General features: G+C 44.5%; 1 non-coding gene and 1 pseudogene across 1 annotated transcript; both read right to left on the reverse strand.

Moving 5' to 3' along the window:
• Positions 1 to 4,498: 4,498 nt before the first annotated feature.
• LOC127677529 (60S ribosomal protein L37-like) lies at positions 4,499 to 4,790 on the reverse strand (annotated as a pseudogene).
• Positions 4,791 to 17,650: 12,860 nt separating this feature from the next.
• Positions 17,651 to 17,755, reverse strand: LOC127679480 (U6 spliceosomal RNA). Its single transcript, XR_007976789.1, has one exon. It is a non-coding gene; the product is annotated as a U6 spliceosomal RNA (small nuclear RNA).
• Positions 17,756 to 20,713: the final 2,958 nt, after the last annotated feature.

Below are 20,713 nucleotides of genomic sequence, written 5' to 3' on the forward strand. Positions count from 1 at the left end.
GGGGAGAGGGGGGAGAGGAAAGAAGGGGAGGGGACAGGGTAGGAGGAGGAAGAAGAAATTAGATTCTGGGACCCCCCCTCTGTCCCCCTCTATCCTTCTTTCCTTCCTAAAATAGTGATAGGTGGTGAAGCTGGGAGGTGTCAGGGTGTGGGAGAAGAACCCACAAAGTCACAAAGACCAACTACAAGTTCTTTCTCAAATTTATTCATGCCATATATACAGGACTTTAGTTGCTTTTTTCTTCTACCTGTGAGTGTTTGTGTGTGTTTGTGTGTGTGTGTGTGTGCACTAGACAAGTACTTTATCATGGAGGTGCACCCCAGCCCACAATCCACTTTTAGAGATCCACTGAGTATTATAAATCCCCATATAATATATACCATAGAGGGGACTCAGGATGAAACTATAGAAAATCCATAGCAGTGCGTGCACAGGCGTGGAGTGCTCACTTATATTCACGGCACACAAAAGGTCAGGGCAGACATACTCAACACCAGCCTGGGCTACACAGCGAGACCCTGTCTCAAAAACAGCATCAGCAAACATTAGATAATTCTGCATTATAGATTACACAAGGTGAAAGATACTCTTACTAATTTTTACAATCCTAGCAGTTGTTACACTACCTGAAACACAGGCATTCCATGAATTCTTATTTTTTATCTTATTTTTATCTTTAAAACATTCTAGGAAGAATTCTTGAGGAATGCTTTGTTTTTTTCTCAGCTTTAGCCAGAAGTTGCACAAAGTGCTCACTGTCCATCCTAAGAACCAGCGTTTACTACATTGCACTTGGGAGTTGCTAAGACAGAGCATTCTCCTCAGGTTTTTCCTGTTTCCTAAACTGCCTTCGCACCTTGATTTGCTAGGAGCAGCAGTTGGCATGTGCCTTCTGCAGACCTGTGCCATGACACAGTAAACTGAGTCTGCAAGGTGCAGAAGAGATGTTAGCACAGGTGCTTTATAAGCAGAAATGCTATGCGCTGGGGAGCGTATCTATAGAACCGTGTGGGTCATAAGACTATGGCCAGGTGTGGTGGCATACAACTAGAATCCCAGCACTTGGACCAATAAGACAAGCAGATCAAAGGCTGGAGACTAGCCTGAGCTACATAATGAGTTGGAAGCCACCTTGTCTCTATAACTTACTTTTTAGTTTTGGCAATCACAGATGAAGTTGCTATGATATGTGGTTACTAATGACTGTGTGGACAGGGGTGTCAGTGCATTTGAGTAAATATCAAAGAGCACTTGCTGGGTTTGATGGTAAGAGTATATTCAATCTAAAAAAATAACAAGTTAGCCAAGTATGGTTGTGTATGCCTGTAAACCTAGCACTTGGGAAACTTGGGAAGTAGAGCCAAGGACAGGAGCTTAAGTTTATCCTGGAATATATAGGAAAAGTACTCTCTCTCTCTCTCTCTCTCTCTCTCTCTCTCTCTCTCCCCCTCACCTATAGCATTTAGCCCTCCCCCCACTCTTAATGCTCCCACATCCCATCCCCTCTGTCAATAAATGAGAGTTCCTGCTGCTGCCCGCCCTTACCAGCATTTAGTGTTGTTATTGTTTGGTTTGGACCATTCTCCACCCGACATCAGCACCACAGAATAAGCAGACTCTGTTCTTGCTGGAGGAAAGAGTTATCTCTTCACATACTTCTTTTAAAGAATGGAAGCTTGTACCACATTCTCAGCCTGGTGGACGAGTGCAGGCTGTGGGTTACTTTAATAAGCATGGGTAGTAGCTCCTTGCCGTTCCCTACCAGCGAGCATCTTTCCACTTGTATAGCTACCATACGTATATTTCTTTTGGTTACCGGTCAGTGTGAGTCCTTTGCCCTTTTCTACCTCCCAAATGCTTTGATAACAGATATGGGCTACCATGCGCCACTGTTTGCTTGTTGTTTCTTTGTTTGTTTCTTTGTTTGTTTGTGAGACAGGATCTCACTATGTAGCCCTGGCTGTCCTGGAACTCACTATATAGAAGCCAGTCAGACTGGCTTCAAACTCACAGAGTTCCTTTTGGCTCTGCCTCCTGAGTGCTGAGATTAAAACTATATACCACCAGCACACTGGCTTCTTTTTGTTCTCCTGAGAGCTGTTTTATTAACATACTACTATCACATAGTGAGTGTAGCTACAATATATTTACTAATTCTTATTGTATAAATATTACTACTAAGTCCATTATCAAACCAAGAATGTGTTGGTGATGCAATCAGGTCTAGAATATCACTACCTGGGACATACTAAAGAAACACATTGCCAGGTAGCCTGTCAGAAGTACTTTAAGACCACACAAGATTGTGTCTTTTCTTTGACTCATCTGAATCAGGTCTTTCTGGAGAGCCAGTGGATCCAAACTACTAGGAAAAACATCAAGAAGAATCCAGAAAAGTTGAAACATGGTGGAACATGGTGAAACATGGTGGCACACACTTTTTAAAAAAGATTTTATTTCATTTATATGAGTACACTGTAGCTGTCTTCAGAAACACCAGAAGAAGGCATCAGATCCCATTGCAGATGGTTGTGAGCCACCATGTGGTTGCTGGGAATTGAACTCAGGACCTCAGGAAGAGCAAGCAGTCAGTGCTCTTAACCACTCTCCAATGAGCCATCTCTCCAGCCTGCCCCCCCCCAAGTGGCACACATTTTTAATCCTAGCACTCTGGAGGCAGAGTCAGGCAGATCTCTGAGTCCAAGGCCAGCCTGGTCCATATACCTAAGTAGATTGAAGTAGATTGCATAAGTTAATACACCTAAAATTTAAAACTAGGTACTATCTGACCTTTGCCATGAATCAAGATTTTAAAAATATAGACCTCAAATTAATTTGGCAGAAATTCTTTATTTCTCCCTCAGCTGTGAACTTTTTGTCTGCCTATGTGTAGCTGTTAGTTTAACAGTACAATTTAGTTCCCGGGGACTAAAGAGACATTGCCTCTGCCTGTGGGTTATTCTATCAGTTGGGGCAACAGAACCGTGAGCCTTGAACTTTGCCAGAGGATTCTGTGGCTCACTCCCTAAAACGTTCAGTCTGTTGTCCTTTGATTTGTTTTAGACATAGTCTCACTATGCAGCCCAGGCTGATCCGGAATCCATAATCCTCCTGCCTCAGTGTTACCAGGGCCAGGATTAAGATAGGCCTGAGAACCTGTTGGTGCCAAGCATGACTCCTGGAGGAACAGAGGGAGGAAGGGTTTTTGCTTGCAAGAGGCGTGCCTGTGGCGAGCTTTGCACAGCACAGGGGAAAGGAGGAGCTCTCCAAAATCCAAGGTCCTTCCTCTCAGCCTCGGAAACCCAAACCTATGTCCTGACAGAATGATGGTAACAGTGTCATAGGCCTCAGTGGTCAACAGAGGACAAGCCTAGGATGACTAACTCACAAATGACAAGAGTCTACTGTTGAAGCAGATGCTAAGACGCCCAGAGAACAGCCGAGGCCTTCCCAGTGCCCATGGTCAGGGCACCTGACATTCCAGCTCCTTCAGCATCTTTCAGCCATGCCTCAAAGCGGTCTGCATAGTTCCTACCTCCAAGCCAACCCCTTTATTGCTGTCTCTGCTCTAAGGCCCTTGCTCTTTGTGCCTCCCCAGACGACTCGACTGAAACGTTGGATTTAACCACCTAGCACTGGCTGGCTCAGTAACTGAAGGTGCTTGCGATCAAGCAAACTGGCCGCAGTCATTCCCCGGGGGGGGGGGGGGGGGGGGGGGGCCCTGCATGGTGGAAGTAAAGAACCAGCTCTCACAGATTGTCTCTGACTGCCCTGTGGCTGTGCCAAAAGAGTGCCCCCCTCACGACAAACAAATAAATGTAAACATCTTAAAGAACAAATCTGCCAGGTGGTGATGGTGCACACCATTAGTCCCTGAGACAGAGGCAGGCAGAGCTCTGAGTTCGAGGCCAGCCTGGTCTACAGAGTGCCAGAACAACCAGGGCTACCTTGCAACACTGGAGTGGGAGAGACCTAGTCTGGCCAGTTCTGGCCACATGTCTTATGCTGGGCTGCCAAGCTCAGCAAATGTAGTTACTTGGGAGCTGGGGATGTAGGTCAATTGGAAGTCCTGGGTTCAGTCTCCAGAATTGCATAATTTAGGAATGGTTGCACAAGCCTATAATCCAGCACCCTGCCCGCCTCACCCTCTCAGGTACTGGAATTATAGGTATGAGCCACCCTGACTGGCTTCGGGCGGATCCCTCACCCAACAGTTGTACAGACCTTGTACGGACTGTGTCAACTACGTGATACCAAACCTACCTTTCAGTGTACAGCTCAGCATCACTGCACAGTGTCCCTGACACTGTGCAGTCAACACCCATCTCCACAACTTCACCATCTTTTTAAACTGAAACCCTGTTCCCACCAAACACTGTCTCCCTCCCCAGCCTCTGTGTCCACCACCTCTCTCTCTCTCTCTCTCCTCTCTCTCTCTCCTCTCTCTCTCTCTCTCTCTCTGAAACCAGAACATTTAGTTTATGACTGATTGAAATCCTCAAGATGAACTGGATGCTGCAACAGCTGCCCTCTTGGGTTTAGCTATTGTTCCTTCACGGAATCCATGTCTGAATCTGTGATAGACAATCTTTGGGTGCCTCGTCCGACCAGTCCCAGTAGTGTTTCGTCTCTTAGCCTTGGCACTCCAGTCATACTTTCTCTTGCGCTTGGCAGGGCAGCCACATTTGCCACAAGTCGACTTCTGAAGGTGGTAGGCCCTGGCCACAGTGGTGGCACAGCATGTGCGTCTTAGAGCGACGCTTTCCAAAGGATGCCATTCCTTTTGTCATCTTGCTTCTACTGATGAGGCCAAAGAGACCTGAAGAGCCACACTTCCCTTTACGGATGAGTCTCAGACCTCAGGTAAGTAGAACCATAAGTACTGGTCTTTTTCTGACTAGTTTCTTTCACTTGATGCAGTGCCCTCAAGTTCATCATACTAAATCATGTGTCAGAATTCTCTCCTTTTAAATGTCTTTAAAAAGAAACAAAAAACAAAGAACAGATCTCACTATGTATCCCTGGTTGACCTAGAACTCAACTATATAGACTAGGCTTGACATGAATTCGCAGAAATCTTTCTCTCTTTGTCTCCTTTTGTCCCTCTCTGTCTCTGTCTGTATCTCTGTCTGTGTCTCTGTTTCTCTGTCTCTGTCTCTCGTTTGCTGGGGTTAAAGGTATGTACCAGTGTGCACATACCTTTTTTTTTTTTAAAAGACTTTTTTAAAGTCGTCTCTGGATTTTTATTCTCCTTCTTCTTTTGCTTCAGGTGAAAACAGCACAAGTCAGCTTGACTTCGCCAGATGAAGCAGCCAAGGAAATCTGAGGCTCTGGGCAGCCCCAGTGGAGCAGGGCCTGTGCACACCGGCCTCAGGCCACTGTCCCTCATTCTGCCTTAGAGAGGATGAACCTTTGGACAAGGACTTCAAAGCCTGCTCTATTGCCAGAGAGAGTGGAGAGCTTCAGAGAATCATTTCATTTTCTTTGCCAACAGGGAATAAAAAATGATGCTGAGTCAGAGGAACTGTAAACATTGAATCCTTTTAGATGTTCTACTTCATCCCTGGGCTCTCAGACAACAAGCCTGAGTTCTAGAGCTGTGCTTCTGAGAAATAAATGTGAATGAGTCGGCAAAGTTCTTATGCAGATTTCTTCAGGCTTCCAGACCCAGATACACCAATTTTATTATGTTGTATCAATCTTTGTTTTAAATCGTATTTATCTTATGGGGTTATATGTATGGCACAGTGTGGAGTTGGAAGTTTGAGGATAGCTGTTGCTCTTCGTGTGCTTTAGGCTGGAGAAATGGCTGTGGTGAAGAGCATGCGTTCTTCCAGAGGACCTGAGTTCAGATCCCAGCACTGCCACTGGGCAGCTCACAGCTACACGGAAACCTGGCTTCATCGGCCCAACACCCTATTTTAGCCTCCTGGACTCACATGCACAAACTCACATAGAGACATCCATATGTGTGTGTGTGTGTGTGTGTATGCATATATATATATATGTATATATATGTGTGTGTGTGTGTGTGTGTGTATACAAGAAAAAATTAAAAGTATATACTAATAGGTACCAGATTTTATGAAAATGCCACATGCAAAATATTGTTTTATTCTTGTACTCTATTTTAATTTCTAATATATGTTTTTATGTATTTTCTAAATACAGTATTTTAGTCCCTTTTACTGCTGTAATCAAACTAATGTATAAACAACAACTACTGCTACCTTTGGAAGAAACTTAAGAGATTATCCCCAAATTAAAAAGAAAAATGTAACTTCCAATGAGCCTAGCACTCCAAAACCATAGGCTGAAAGATTATGAGTCTAAGACCAGCCCTCCATAGATAGCAAGACTTTGTAGCAATAAATACATAAAAAAATGGACATGTTGACTCATGCCTGTAATCAGGGATTCAAGGCCATGCTAGGCTACAGAGCAAATGTAAGGGCAGCCTGTACAACAAAGGGCCATGGTCTGATAAGTTACAATGATGGCCTGGCCTGGTACTGATGAAGCCGAGGGCTGTCCTCAACACTATATAAACTACGTGATGCCACATGCCTATAATCTTAATTCCAACAACCCCCAAGAGATGGAGGCAGGAGGATCTGAAATTCGAGGTCATCTTTCGCTACACAGAGAGTTTAAGCAAATGTGCAGAAAGTAGCAGAAGTTCAAGGGCATTTTGCGTTTCAGGCCAGTCTGGAGGTATATAGTAAGACCCTATACAAATAAATAAATAAATAGCTTAGAGTCAGTATATTTGCCGGGCAGTGGTGGCAGGGACAGGCGGACTTCTGAGTTTGAGGCCAGCCTGGTCTACAGAGTGAGTTCCAGGACAGCCAGGGCTACACAGAGAAATCCTGTCTCGAAAAAGAGGAAGAGGAGGAAGAGGAGGAGGAGGAGGAGGAGGAGGAGGAGGAGGAAGAAAGAACTGGTATATTCATAGAAGCAAAGTAGATTAGAGATTACCAGGAGGTAGAGAGAAGTGAAGTGAGAGCCATTTTCCCTTTGGAATGTTGGAAACAATGATAATTGCATTTATTGCAATTTATGTAATCAATGTTATTGAACTGAACGTGTAAAAAATGGTTTAAGAAATACGACAGGAAAGCACAAGGTGACAAAATGGTTAAAACATGTCATAATACTTGGCCACCAAGACAGAAGAGTGACAGCACTGCCAGGGGCAGTGGTGACTCCATCCTTTAATCCCAGCACTTGGGAGGCAGGGGCAGGCTGATTTCTGGTCTACAGAGTGAGTTTCAGGCCAGGGCTCCACAGAGAAACCCTGTCTCGAAAAACCAAGAGAGAGAGAGAGAGAGAGAAAGAGAGAGAGAGAGAGAGAGAGAGAGAGAGAGAGAGAGAGAGAGAGAGAGAGAGAGAGAGACCCATCCTTCTGTAGTCCCACAGCTTCCTTCACGGGGCTAAAATGCACACCTCTATGACTGACCAGCCCCTATGCAGGCTCCCCCCACCCTTCCAGACTCTTCTCTGAGGAGCTGCCTCTTCAGATCCTTCCTGTCCAGTTGCTGGGCTGATCTTGGCCTGAGCCCAAGCTGCTGGCCCAGCTCCACAAGCCTCTCTGGTTTCCTCCATGACTCATTCCCTTCTCTTAGTGGCCCAGCACTCTCTGCTGTGCACAGCCCTAACCTGCCCTGTCACCCTTAGCCCTGAGTCATGGGCTCTCCCAGGACTTTCTGCTCAGTCGTTAGGTGGACCAGGAGAGAGAGAGGACCGCAGCAAAGTATGAAGCACCCTCAGAAAATGTGTACTGCTCTTCATGAAGACTGCCAGGGGGCTAGCCTGGGGTCTGCCATCTGCTAAAGGCAGGAACTTTTGGGGCCCCTCTCTGGACATGCGTACTCTTTTGTAAGATAAGTGCCCATGCTGAGATCTGGGATCTTAAATAAAGATTCCAGGAGGCCATGGGTGTCCTTGCTTTGGTTTGGTACTGGGGTCTGAACCAATGGCTTCTCCAGTGCTCAGCACACACTTTACCACTGACCCGCATTCTAGCCAGGGGTCCACAGTTTTGAACTAAGCATCCCCAATAGACCAGGCTAAAAAAATCAAAACGGAATCACTCACAGTAAAGTTCCACTGTCAGCCATAGGTTTATCTGACTTTCTGAGAAGTTATCATTAGAAAGATTTCTAGACAGACAGCATCAGTCAGAGTAGTAATGAAGGTCCTCTGCTTCTATCCTCACACAGCAGTAACCCCAGACAGTAACTGACTCATCAGTCAGCTCCCCTTTGCTCTGTCACAAGAACAGAGCTGAAACGACCTGTCTATTTTGGGGTCTGTTTTTCCTCTGCTGTCTTCAATCTCTTCATAAAACCAACGTCCTTTGCACGGACGAGCACAAGCTGTCTGTGTCTTAGGTAACAAAGCCTTGTCTGTTTTTATTTACTTTTTAAAAGACTTATTTATTCATTTATTTTATGTATATGAGTACACTGTCTTCAGACACACCAGAAGAAGGCATCAGATCTCATTACAGATGGTTGTGAGCCTGCATGTGGTTGCTGGGAATTGAACTCAGGACTTCCGGAAGAGCAGTCAGAGGTCTTACCAGCTGAGTCATCTCTCCAGCCCTGTTATAAGATCTTTTGTTTGTTTGTTTGTTATGTTTTGTTACAGGGATACACGAGACAGGGTATCTCTGTGAAGCCCTGGCTGTCCTGGGACTCACTCTGTAGACCAGGCTGGCCTGGAACTCAGAAATCGCCTGCCTCTGCCTCCCAAGCACTGGGATTAACGGTGGGCACCACCACTGCCCGGCCTGTTATGAGATCTTGAATCCGGGGCTCTGTGCATCCTAAAGTGCTTTACTGCTGAGCTTTATCCCCAGCCCTCATTTTACTTTTTATGTCAGGATCTCATTAAATGACTTAAGCTGGCTTTGAACTCTAGGCCAGCACAGGCTACAAAGCATCTAGTTTCAAAAGAAAAGGGGTGGATGAGAGTGCTTGTGTGATTGGAGTTATTTAAGAAAAAAAAATTTTTCCACAGTTCTGGGTACAGGTCCTTACCAGTGTAAACACAGAGGCCCTGCCCCAGGCACCGTGAGGATAAACACGTTTTCTCAGTATAACACACACAGCTTGCACACATGCATGGTCCTAATCCACAGTGTGGCCAGAGTGCAGAAATTATATCTATAACCCACAGGCTAGGCTTATTAGATTGCAAGTGCCCTAGGCAAATTAGTCTCAGAAAGCTCTCTCTATTCCAGAATGCTTGTGATCACTGCAAAAAGGAGCACACTGTTTCCTAAAATTCTCCTAACCCTTGAAGGTTGACAGGAAGCAGTCTCAGAAGCCTAAATTCTCTCTCTCTCTCTCTCTCTCTCTCTCTCTCTCTCTCCCCTTGAACTGACAGAGAACCATCTCTGCCTCCAAAGTTCAGGGATTAAAGGCATGTGCTGCCACGCCCAGTCCAAGAATCCCAGACTCTGGATACTTCTGCCTTAGTCTCTGGAGTGCAGGGGTCACAAGCCTGAGCCATTAAAAAGGCAGAAGAAAAACAGAAAGCACACATGGTTCTGCTCTTCCCTCTGCTGCTATTCTTCACTTCGGCAGATCGAATTAGAATCGGGGGAGATATCGGTAGAACGGCCTCTGTCTAAATTAAGATTATACGGCTTGTGATGATTCCTTATGTTTATGAATCTCCATTTTGGTTTTTTGTTTGTTTGTTTGTTTCCAAGAGAGCGTGTTTCTCTTTGTAACAGCCCTGGCTGTCCTGGAACTTGTATTATACACCAGGCTGGCCTTGACCTCACAGGGATACACCTGCCTGTGCCTCTCAAGTGGAAGGACTAAAGTCGTGCATTACCACACCCAACTAGGCTCTCCATAATTAGTGAGCTTCAGCACGAATTCGTAAAAACAAGGGATTGGACTGATTTTGCAATTCTTTCAAATCTTAAGGAAATTTTTAGATAAATTGACAAAGGTTGTAAAAGTTTGGTTGTTTTGTTTTGCTTTTTTTTTTATTATTATTATTTGAGCCAAGATGTTACCAGGTAACCCTGGCTAAACTGGAACTCACTATATAGACCAGGTTAGCCTGAACTCATAGAGCTCTGCATGCTTCTGTCTCCCAGGTTCTAGAACCAAATGCATGTACCACCATGCCCAGCATAAAGGGATATTTTTATAATTTAAAATGACAGTAAAAATATTAAATTGTCAGAACTGAATAGATAGCCCAGCTTGTTGCACAAACATGAGGTCCTGAGTTTGATCCCCATTACCTATGTAAAAAAGAAAGAAAGAAAGAGAATAGAAAAGAAAAGAAAAGAAAAGAAAGAGAATAAAAAAGAAAAGAAAAGAAAAGAAAAAGGACAAAAATGTGGATGTGATGCCACACCCTTGTGATTGCAGCTCTTAGGAGGCAGAGGCAGGCAGATCCCTAGAGCTTGGTGCCCATCCAGCCTAGCTGACAGTTCCAGGCCAGTGAAGGACCTTTACAAACTGAGGTGGATGGCTCCCAAGAAACAACACCCAACACGCACGCGCACTGCACTTGAACATGCACACTCACATATGGAAAAGTTAAATGTAAATTTCTGTTTTCATTACAGATATAAAAGTCAACATACATGTGGATATGACTGGTAACAAGAGTCTTCTCATGACACCAGGACAAGCGGGACAAGCGATCTCAAGCTTGCACTCAAATTATTACAACTTTGTCAGAATCCATCCTCTGGAGGTGAGGATTCACAGGGAGATCCTGAGGTTTTCTGGCTCAAACTCACTTTTCAAATTATAAAAATTCGTCTTAAAAAAACAAGACAAAAAACAAAAATAAAAATTTCCTTTTCTGTCTTGATTTTCCTTTTTGCTCTGCTAGGGATGGAGCCAGGGTCTTCTAGATGCTAAACATAACAACCTCCCTCTTTTATCCACAGGCTGATAGGCCATCCCGAAAACACGGTCAGGCAAGCTGCTGACCTTTGGAAAGCAAATCAAAGACTATATTGAGAAAGGACTTGTAACCAGGCTTGGCTGCCACAGGAGTTATTTAGAGCAACCCCTTGCTCAGTTACATCCCCATGTAGGGGCCACAGGGGTCATTGGGACATGCTGACAGCTGCTGTGTTCTGAGCACACAGAGGATCTGTACCAAGCTCAGTCTCGGGAAGGAAGCCATGGGACTTCCTCACAGGCTCTGCCAGGCAAGCACATGCCATTCAGATGGATCACTGTCTCACAAGGCTAAAAGAAAAGTCAGTACTAAATGGGCTCGCATCACCTGGCTCCAACCTCCAGAAGCAGCAAAAAATAAAATGATAAAAATTCAAATTGCGGTATATTCTAAGTGTTCTTTATTTTATTGTATTATGTTTCTTTTGAGGTGTTTTCTCTATGCAGCACTGGCTGACCTGGAACCTCTCTCTCTCTCTCTCTCTCTCTCTCTCTCTCTCTCTCTCTCTCTCTCTGTGTGTGTGTGTGTGTGTGTGTGCATATACATATACACATATACATACATATACATAAATACATAATCAGTCTGACCTCAAACTTGCAGCAATGTTCTTGCCTCTGTCTACTGAGTGCTGCAGGCATGCAGTACCAAGCCTGGCTAAGCATTTAATCAACACTACCGCATAACCACTGGTTTAGAATACTGCTTACTTTTTGTTTGTTTCTTTGGTTGTTTGGTTTGTTGGTTGGTTTTGGGGTGTTTTATTAAGATAGGATATCTCTGTATATCTTGGCTGTCCTGGAACAACTTCTGTTATACCAGGCTAGCCTCAAACTTACAGAGAACCACCTGCCTCTGCCTCTGCCTCCCAAGTGCTGGAATTAAAGGCATGTGCCACCACATAATAATAGCGTTCTTTTTTTAAAAAAAATAAATAACAACTCTGTGTGTGTTGAATGTATGTGTAGGTGGGAACAGATGAGTCTACGAGGTCAAAGATGGACATTGCATATCAGAGTCTGCCTCAGTCACTCAACCTTTGTAAAGGGGATCTTATTTTTTTTCAATGTGTGTTTTGCCTGCATGTATGTATGTGTAGCATTTTATGCAGTACTCGAGTAGAGCAAAAGAGGATGCTGGCACCTTCTCGAACTGGAGTTACAGGCAGTTGTGAGCTGCCCTGTGGTGCTGAGAACCAACGCCAGATTCTTTGCAAGAGCAGCAAATGCTTTTATCTGCGGAGCCATCTCTCTAGCTCCACTTTCCAGCTCCCTTCCACATCCTCATGAGACAAGGGTCCTCTGTGTATCTCTGGCTGTCCTGGAACTAACCTGTGGAGCAGAATGGCCTTGTAGATAGAGACTCACTTGCCTCTCTCGAACGCTGTGATTAAAGGTGAGACAGTCTCCATGAACCTGGAGTTCACTGATTGGCCACAGAGCTCCAGAGATCTGCCAGCCTCGGTCTCCCCAGCCTTGCAATCAGAGTCACTTAACACCTGTGGCAGGGGATCTGAACTCAGGTCCTCATGCTTGCATAGCAAACACTGCAGTGACTGAGCCATCTCCCCAGCCCCAAAAGTGTTCTCCTAAAAATAACCAATTATATATAAGTGGTAAACATATATGTGTATGTACATAAGTGTGTACATATATTTATGCATATTCCTTTATGAATATGTAAGAAAGATAGGAAACGGGATGAGCTTTTTTATTTATTTATCTTGAGACAGACTTTCACCATGTGACCCAGGTTGGCATTACACTCACAGCAATACTCTTCCTCACCATCCCAAAGGCTCGGATGACGGGTATGAACCATCATACCTGGCAAGCTTGTTTTTAAATAGTCATGTTGGTTCTAGCTTCAAACAGTATATTCTTTTTGGGGGTGGGGTGCTCACGATTGCAGGAGAACGTGCTAGGCATGTGCTCTACCCTCCTCCGTGCACCAGGAATTTTTCCTTTAACCTCTAGCAACCTTTCTAGATAAAGCTCATCAGATCTCAAAGTAATAGCACCAAGAGGTAGTTTAAAGCATTCTAATAAATTCAGAAGAAAGTACTTTATGGACTCTCTGTATATGTTACATGTAGTATATGGCAGGTGTTGGTTTGGAACAAGAATACAAGTTCAGGGTAATATGAGACGCATCTTCTTTTAGTTCTTTGAGTGTGTCTCTGACTCACCAACAGCCTTGTATGGAGATCTTGGTCTTGGAGAATGCATGGTCTGGCCACCTGCCCCTGGCAGGCCCTGCAGTGGGAAATCAGATCTTCATGGAGCCAATGGAGGCTGTGACTCAGAAGGAAAGGACTCTGGTGGAAATCGCAGTCTTGTGTCTTGTGCGGCCTCTGAGCTATATCCTCCAGGCAAGGTGGATATAGCAATAGAGCCTTTACAGGGTTGTAGAGGCTAGCCATGTTAACACACAGGAAAGCCTTTAGCATGGAGCTTACCATGTGTGTTGTTCAAAGATTTACTGTCTCTCCCTGATTGGATTCCGCGGTGATATTGGACAATGTCTGTGAAAACATATGCTGGTTATAATTGGAAATGGATGGCTGCAAGATCTCTGATTGTCTTAATCCCATTCTCCTTTAAGCAATTTTCAGATAGCTTCTCAGAACAGACTAGGAGAACAGGCAAGAACAAGTTTAGAGACAAGGAGCAAAGGGACAGAGATACTTACATGCTACACATCAAGACTGTTCAAAGGTCAAACAGGCCACTGCCTATCCCAGCAGACTTTGCACCCTTCTTCCTTTCCTGCTTTGCAGCCATTATGACTTGCCTTGTGCTCCTCAAAGCCAAACTGAGTCTTTGTCAAGACAACATGTTACTTCCTTTTGCTCTTGGCTCCTGGACATTCTGCCTGGGATCTCTGTGTGGCTAGCTTGACCTCACCAATTCAGCCACAGTAAATGCTGCTTACTTGTGTACTACTGAGTTGGCTGGGGTCCTTTTGCTTTACCAAAATGTAAATTGTACAAGTCAATAAGAATAGCTATTTTCAGCTGGGTGATGGTGGTGCATGCTTTTAATCCCAGCACTCAGCAGAGGCAAGTGGATCTCTGAATTCAAGACCAGCCTCCTGTATAGAGGGCTGTACAGAGCCATATTGGGGTGTTATGCCGCATGGAAGAAACTTGACATTGGCCAAGGACAAGAGCTTTGGGCAGGATACTGACTTAATAGGGCATAATAGGGAAGTAGGTTACAGCAGGAATTTTTATCCTAGGGTGGAGTGCTCAGAGTGAACTTGACACTGGTCAAGGTGAACTTCTCCTAGCCTTTGTTGAGCGGGGAATCCCTTGCTAGTCAGGATCCTGCTCCACCTAGGGTGGAGTGCTCAGAGTGAAGGTGAAGTTCATTGTTCTTCCAGGTCTATGAATTCCTGAATTAAGCAGGTGACCCGCCCAGATGCTGAGCAGTGGAGCCAACGCCCAGTGAACAGTCAGACCACTTCCCTGGAACTCACCCCTGGAGACTGGGAGGAGGGGCTTGCCCAAACTGTTAAATGGTCCGACCTCCATTAAAGTTTCGGCCTCGGTTGTCCTGGCGCTCATTCTTTTCGCTGCCTCCCCATCTATCCCTCAGCTTCTCTTCCAGGACCTAGTTCACTGTAGCTGCTGGCAGCAACAGATTAGCGCCCAACATGAGGCTGGACACGAGAAGGCCTTCTGAGGTGACCCTGTCTTCGCGAAGCTTCACACAAAACAGAAAAAGACAGTATCCTGCACAGTGAGCAACTACAGGAGTTAAATACTAGCGCTAGTATAAAAATTTTATCTTTTTGAAACTGTTGTTATGGGTGCAGGAGGATACGGCTAAGTGGAACAGCATTGACCCAACGCTGGATTCACTTAGGGTGGACAGTGGAAAATGCGACAGGAACATTCTAGGCAAGCTTTTGTCCTCAGCCTTCAAGAGCTGCTTCAGGCAACAGGGATTGGGTTTGAAGAACAAAGGTTAGATTTTTTAGATCGGATAGATTCTGGCTGCCCATGGTTCCAAGAAAAAAGAACTTTAAGTGAGAGAAACTGGGAAAGAATTGGCAACATGTTTAAGGCTACCAAGGCAGATAATATTACCCTCTGCCTCTGGATGCTTATAAAGGATGCTATTGATGAAGGGACCGTGAAGGCATTAGATATCATACAGGGAAGACTTGAGGAATCTCAAGAAAAAGGTCTGTCGAAAAGGACTTCCTCAGGGCCCTCTCAACCCTAAATTAGAAAAATATACAGATACTACTGATGAACTAACATTAGAGATGGAAGCTCATCTAGGAGAAGGAGCTGCCAAATATCATGCTGAGTATTGACCTCCTAATGCACCTTCTGCTCCACCTATGACCTCTATCATAAGAGATGATATCCAGAGGAATATGCAACTACAAAAATTGGAGTTTGAGATTAAGTTGCAGAAGTTGACTAATGAGTTACAGGAGCTAAAAAGGAAAGTATTGGAAAGAACAGTGATTTTGAGATACATCAATTGCCGCTAGAAAGAGCTGTAAGTCAGGCTCACGGAGGACAGGATACATCTGACCTGTTGGCTTTCCCTGTCCTTGAGATCAGAGATGAGGAGAATAGATTAGACAATATCAGACATTGGAGTTCAAGGTGATAAAGGAATTAAAGGCAGCTGTGGCACAGTATGGCCTGACAGCTCCTTTTACACAAGTCTTATTGGATACTGTGATGGAGTCGAATTTAACTCCACAGCATTGGAGAGCTCTATGTAAGGCTACTTTGTCAGGAGGAGATTTCTTGCTTTGGAATTCTGAATGGCGTGAAACTATAAGAGGACTGCCGCTATGAATGCTCAGGCAGGTGATCCAGATTGGAATATTGAAATGCTACTGGGAGAAGGTCGATATGAAGGAATACTAATCAGATTGGGCTTCCTGTTGAAGTGTGCATGCAGGATGCAATAGCTGCCCGCCGAATGTGGAATCAATTACCAACAAAAGGGCATCTTAGAGAAAGTTTAACTGGCATCAGACAAGCTGGCTGATAAGGTTTCTAGCCATCTTTCAGTGATTGGAATCATACTTACTAGAAGATGAAGGATCCGAATCCAGCTGACGAACCAATCTTTCTGGCAGCCATCGGGTTCCATCCTCTTTTTGTGAAAAACCACAAACAGAACCTCTCCCCCAAATTAAAACAGGGTCTGGACCATTCCATGTATTAGTTAAAGGGTCCTGCCACTTAACCATGGTGTAAGAATTGGAAGTAACTGGATGCCAATGGTGATCTGCTGCAGACTGACCTTTAGCATCAGTTTGCAGAAAATTCAAAACAAATAAGACAAAGGCAAGATGTGCTTTGGGTGATCTTGGAGGGTATAATTCTCCATTTTTTGTTTTTAAAAGCCAATTTTTAAGAGTGTGATGTGCATGTCCAACAATTACTTGTTTCATTGGGTTATAAGGAATGCCAATTTTATGTTCAATACCAAATTCTTTACAAAATGAGATAAAGTTATTGCCAGTGTAAGCTGGTCCATTATCTGTCTTAATGACTTTAGGCAATCCCATAGTATTAAAAGCTTTTAAACAATGAACAATTACATTTCTAGAGGCTTCTCCTGTATGTAGAGAAGCAAAAGGGAATCCTGAACAAGTATCATTGGCAAACATATATATATTTTGATTTTTCAAATTCTGCATAGTGAGTTATATCCATTTGCCAAATATGATTGGGCATAAGGCCGTGTGGATTAACCCCTAAATGGGGAACTGGGGATAAGTTAAGGCAGTTAGGGCATTGTTTCACAATCATTCTTACTTGCTCCTTAGTGATCTTATGTCTTACCCTTAAGGTGTGGCTTGAAAGATGGAACGTATTATGATCACTCTTGGCCAATTCAACAGGATCTGAAATTAAAGCTTCTCCTATTAGAGCCTTGTCAATGCAATCATTACCCTGAGCCAAAAGTCCAGGAAGACCGGAGTGAGCTCGTATATGGCCAATATAACAGGGATTTTTTTTCTAGCAAGAATACTGTTTTGCAATTGTGAAAATAAGGATCTTGCTGGCGTATTAAAATTAAATGTGCCACGGGTTTCTAATAAGGGGACAGATTCTGCAACATACAAACTGTCTGTAAAAAGTTTAAAAGTACTATTTACAGATTGAAAAACACGTAATACCACTGTCAGATCTGCTAACTGAGCTGAGAACCCATGTGTTTCTATAACAACCTGTTGATTATTAATTAAATATCCAGCTCTTCCTTTAGAGGAGCCATCCGTGAAAATCAAAAGAGCATTATGCAGCGGCTGTATTACTATACAGTCGTTGGCAGCAAGCATCTTTACTGTCTCTTGAGCTCTTTATTTAGAGCACTTATTTGTATCAGATATTGTCCAAATGTTATATGTATTTATTATTGGAAACACCACATAACCAGGAGCTTGTCCAGTCTGAGTTCCAGCACTTTCTATTTTTTGTTTGTTTGGGTTGTTTTGTTTTGTTTTTTGAGACAAGGTTTCTCTGTGTAGCCCTGGCTGTCCTGGAACTCACTCTGTAGACCAGCCTGGCCTTGAACCTCAAACTCAGAAATCCATGTGCCTCTGCCTCCCAAGTGCTGGGATTAAAGGCATGTGCCACCACTGTCCAGCAGCACTTTCTAAATAAATCCTTGTATGGTTGAAGGAGTTGCTCAGGAGCAGAGCCCAGACTAGCACCCTCAAGGTCCTGAATCTCATCACTGGAATGCATCCCAAGTTTGCAGGGACCATGCTGATCTTCTCTGTATTGTTCCAACTTTAGTATATGTGCTGCTGAAGTGAGCACAAAAACCAAACCCTTTAGGTGAATGAACAAGCAGAAAGCCTTTATGGTAGTGGCTCTCAACCCGGGGCATCACATATCAGATATCCTTCATGTCAGATAAATATATTATAATTCATAACACTAGCAAAGTTACAGTTATGAAGTAACAATGAAATAATTTTATGATTGAGGGTCATCACACCATGAGGAACTATATTAAAGGGTTGCAGCATCAGAAAGGTTGAGAGCCAGGCTTCAGGGCGTGCTGACAGCACTGTGGCTCACTTCCTCTTTGGTGATTTAAAGCAGTATCTCCAGAAAAACATGCTCTCTCAACAAACTCTTTACTAAAGACTTATTCACTTTTTTTCTTTGATGGGTAAGTGTTTGCCTGCGTGTATTATCTGTGCCCATGCCAGAAGAGGATGTGGATTCCCTGGAACTACAGTAACAGTTGTGAGCTGCCATGCAGATGCTATAAATTGAACTTAGTGCCTCTGCAAAAACAGCAAAGGCTTTTAGCCACTGATCTGTCTCTTCAGCCCCAGGTGACCCTTGAAACAGTCCACTGGGGCTCCACACCACCTTGTAAAGAAGTCCAGCTCTTACCAAGAAGTTGGCAGTGCTTCTCCTGATCTCCCCAGACTGGAATCACGAGCAAGTAAGCAAAAGCTCACTAGTGCTGGCAGTACTAGGCCCGTGAGTGTCCCAGGCCTACAGACTGGCAGAGACAGAAGTTCAAGCCCAGAAAGCAAACAACCTGTTGCTCCATGCTTCAGAAGACCTTGCAGAAGTGAAAGCAACACCTGGCTCAGTTGCGGCATCTGAAGTCCCTGGCATCTGAAGTCCCTGGCATCTGAAGTCCCTGGCCAGCGACACTTCCACCTGCACATGAGCAAAGGAATATTTTTGCAAATCTCTTTTCAGGGGATTGTTTTTAAAAAACAACAACAACCAAAAGAGGTGGAAATCTTTATAAGCAAACTTAGATGCCACTGTGAAGATAAGAATTCTGTACAAACCAAAGCCAGGTAAAATTGTAACCACCATTTCCGCCATGGTTTTTAAGGTGGGGAGTGTTGCATATTAGAATGTCATCTCTGTTGGTTGGGTCAGGACAAGATTTCATCGCGAGGTGCACTGCTTCCAGAACAAGCAAGGTTTGGTTTTCACAGGAGACTGCAATGACAGAGGCAATAATGGAGGCCCATGAGGAGCTGCTAAGAATGCAGACTGAGGATGAGCTCCAAGGTGTTGTCATTCAGGAGACTGCCAACAATCAGCACTGCGACTACGGTTGGAACCACAGACCATCCAAGGCCACTGAAGTCATCGGTCAGAACAGGTTCCATAAAGGACTAGACAGGCTACTCTGGAACCAGAAATAAACCAGTTCCCCTGCTCCCTTCGGCATACCTCCCTTCTCTAATGTGGTCCTGAGTGCTGCAAGCTCTCCTCACTCATGAGTCAAAGTATGGATGTGTGAGTCTGCACTGTGCTGTACACAAGCAGACACGGCCTGCAGCCGGGTGTAGCAAGGGAAGGCTTTGAACACATGATCCCCATACCTCTGCCTATCAAGAGCTACCTCTTTTTCCTGACACAATAACCCTGGCTGTCCTGAAACTCAGGACTGTTTCAGCCTGTAAACCACACTGACCTTGAACTCAGAGATCTGTCTACCTGTGCCACCCAAGTATTGGGATTAAAGGTGAACCCCACAACTGCCCTGCAAGGTTTTTTCTTTTTCTTCTTTTTTTCTTCTTTGATTTGTGTGTGTGTGTGTGTGTGTGTGTGTGTGTGTGTGTGTGTGTGTTCCAGCAGAGCCCAGAAGAGGGTGTCAGAATAGACTATTTGGATCTGGAGTCCCAGGCAGTTGTGAGCCAGTGTGGGTACTCTGGGGCCCACCCTTGGGTACTCTATAAGAGCAGCAGCAAATGCTCTTAACTGCTGAGCCATCTCTCTAGTCCCCCATCCTTTTTTTCTGACTGGATCTCATGTGATCCAAGCTGACCTCAAACTATGTAACTGAGAATGACTTTGGACTCCTGATCGCTTCCTCCACATCCCATGGGCTACAGGCACGCACCACTGTGCCTGACAGTTTTCTTCCATGTTCAATAAACACCAAGGAAGCTGTAGTTGCTAAATCTGTATTTGGGAAACCAGTTTCAAAAATATTGTGTTTCTCTTGCTGCTTTCCATGCTTGAAAATAGCCAGTTGTTTTTTTGTTTTGTTTGGGTTTTTGGTTTTTTTGGATTTGGTTTTCTTGAGACAAGGGTTTCTCTGTATAGCCCTGGCTGTCCTGGAACTCACTCTGTAGACCAGGCTGGCCTCGAACTCAGAAATCTGCCTGCCTCTGCTTCCCAGAGTGCTGGGATTACCGCCTGGCTGAAAATAGTCAATTGTTTTCTGAACATGCTTTTTCCCTTATCTTGAACAGCACTGCACTTAGAGCAATAGAAGGAAGGATCTTTGATGGTTTGTTTGTTTGTTTGTTTGAGATGGATGGGGTGTCATGTAGCCCAGGCTTGCCTCTAACTGACTTGGTAGCCAAGGATGACATCCTAATCTTCTTGCCTCCACCTTCCAAGTGCTGGGATAACAGACATGCGCTATTACACCTGGATCAGGACAAAGTATCTTAATGAAAAAGGAGATGGAAGAGGAGGAGGAGCAAAAGGAGGAGAAGGAGGAAGAAAATGAGAAGGAGGAGGAAGAGGAGCCACATGACACAGTTTCACATGCTCAGCTTGAAGGCTCATTGCTCCTGGGTTTCATCACTAGTGGCCCTAGCACTGGACAGCCACTGTAGTCTTCAGACCCCAGCAGCAGAAAGTGTCTGCTGCATAATCTGTGCTAACAATGTGAGTGATGGTGAATGTCCGTCTTTGTTTTCCTGGAGCTTTGGTTCCAGGTGACTTTTGGTTCATTTGCCCTATTGAGGCCTAGGTCTAGAGACTCAGCAGCTAAGCCCA

Source organism: Apodemus sylvaticus, chromosome 2 (genome assembly GCF_947179515.1).
Source record: "Apodemus sylvaticus chromosome 2, mApoSyl1.1, whole genome shotgun sequence".
Lineage (NCBI taxonomy): Eukaryota > Metazoa > Chordata > Mammalia > Rodentia > Muridae > Apodemus > Apodemus sylvaticus.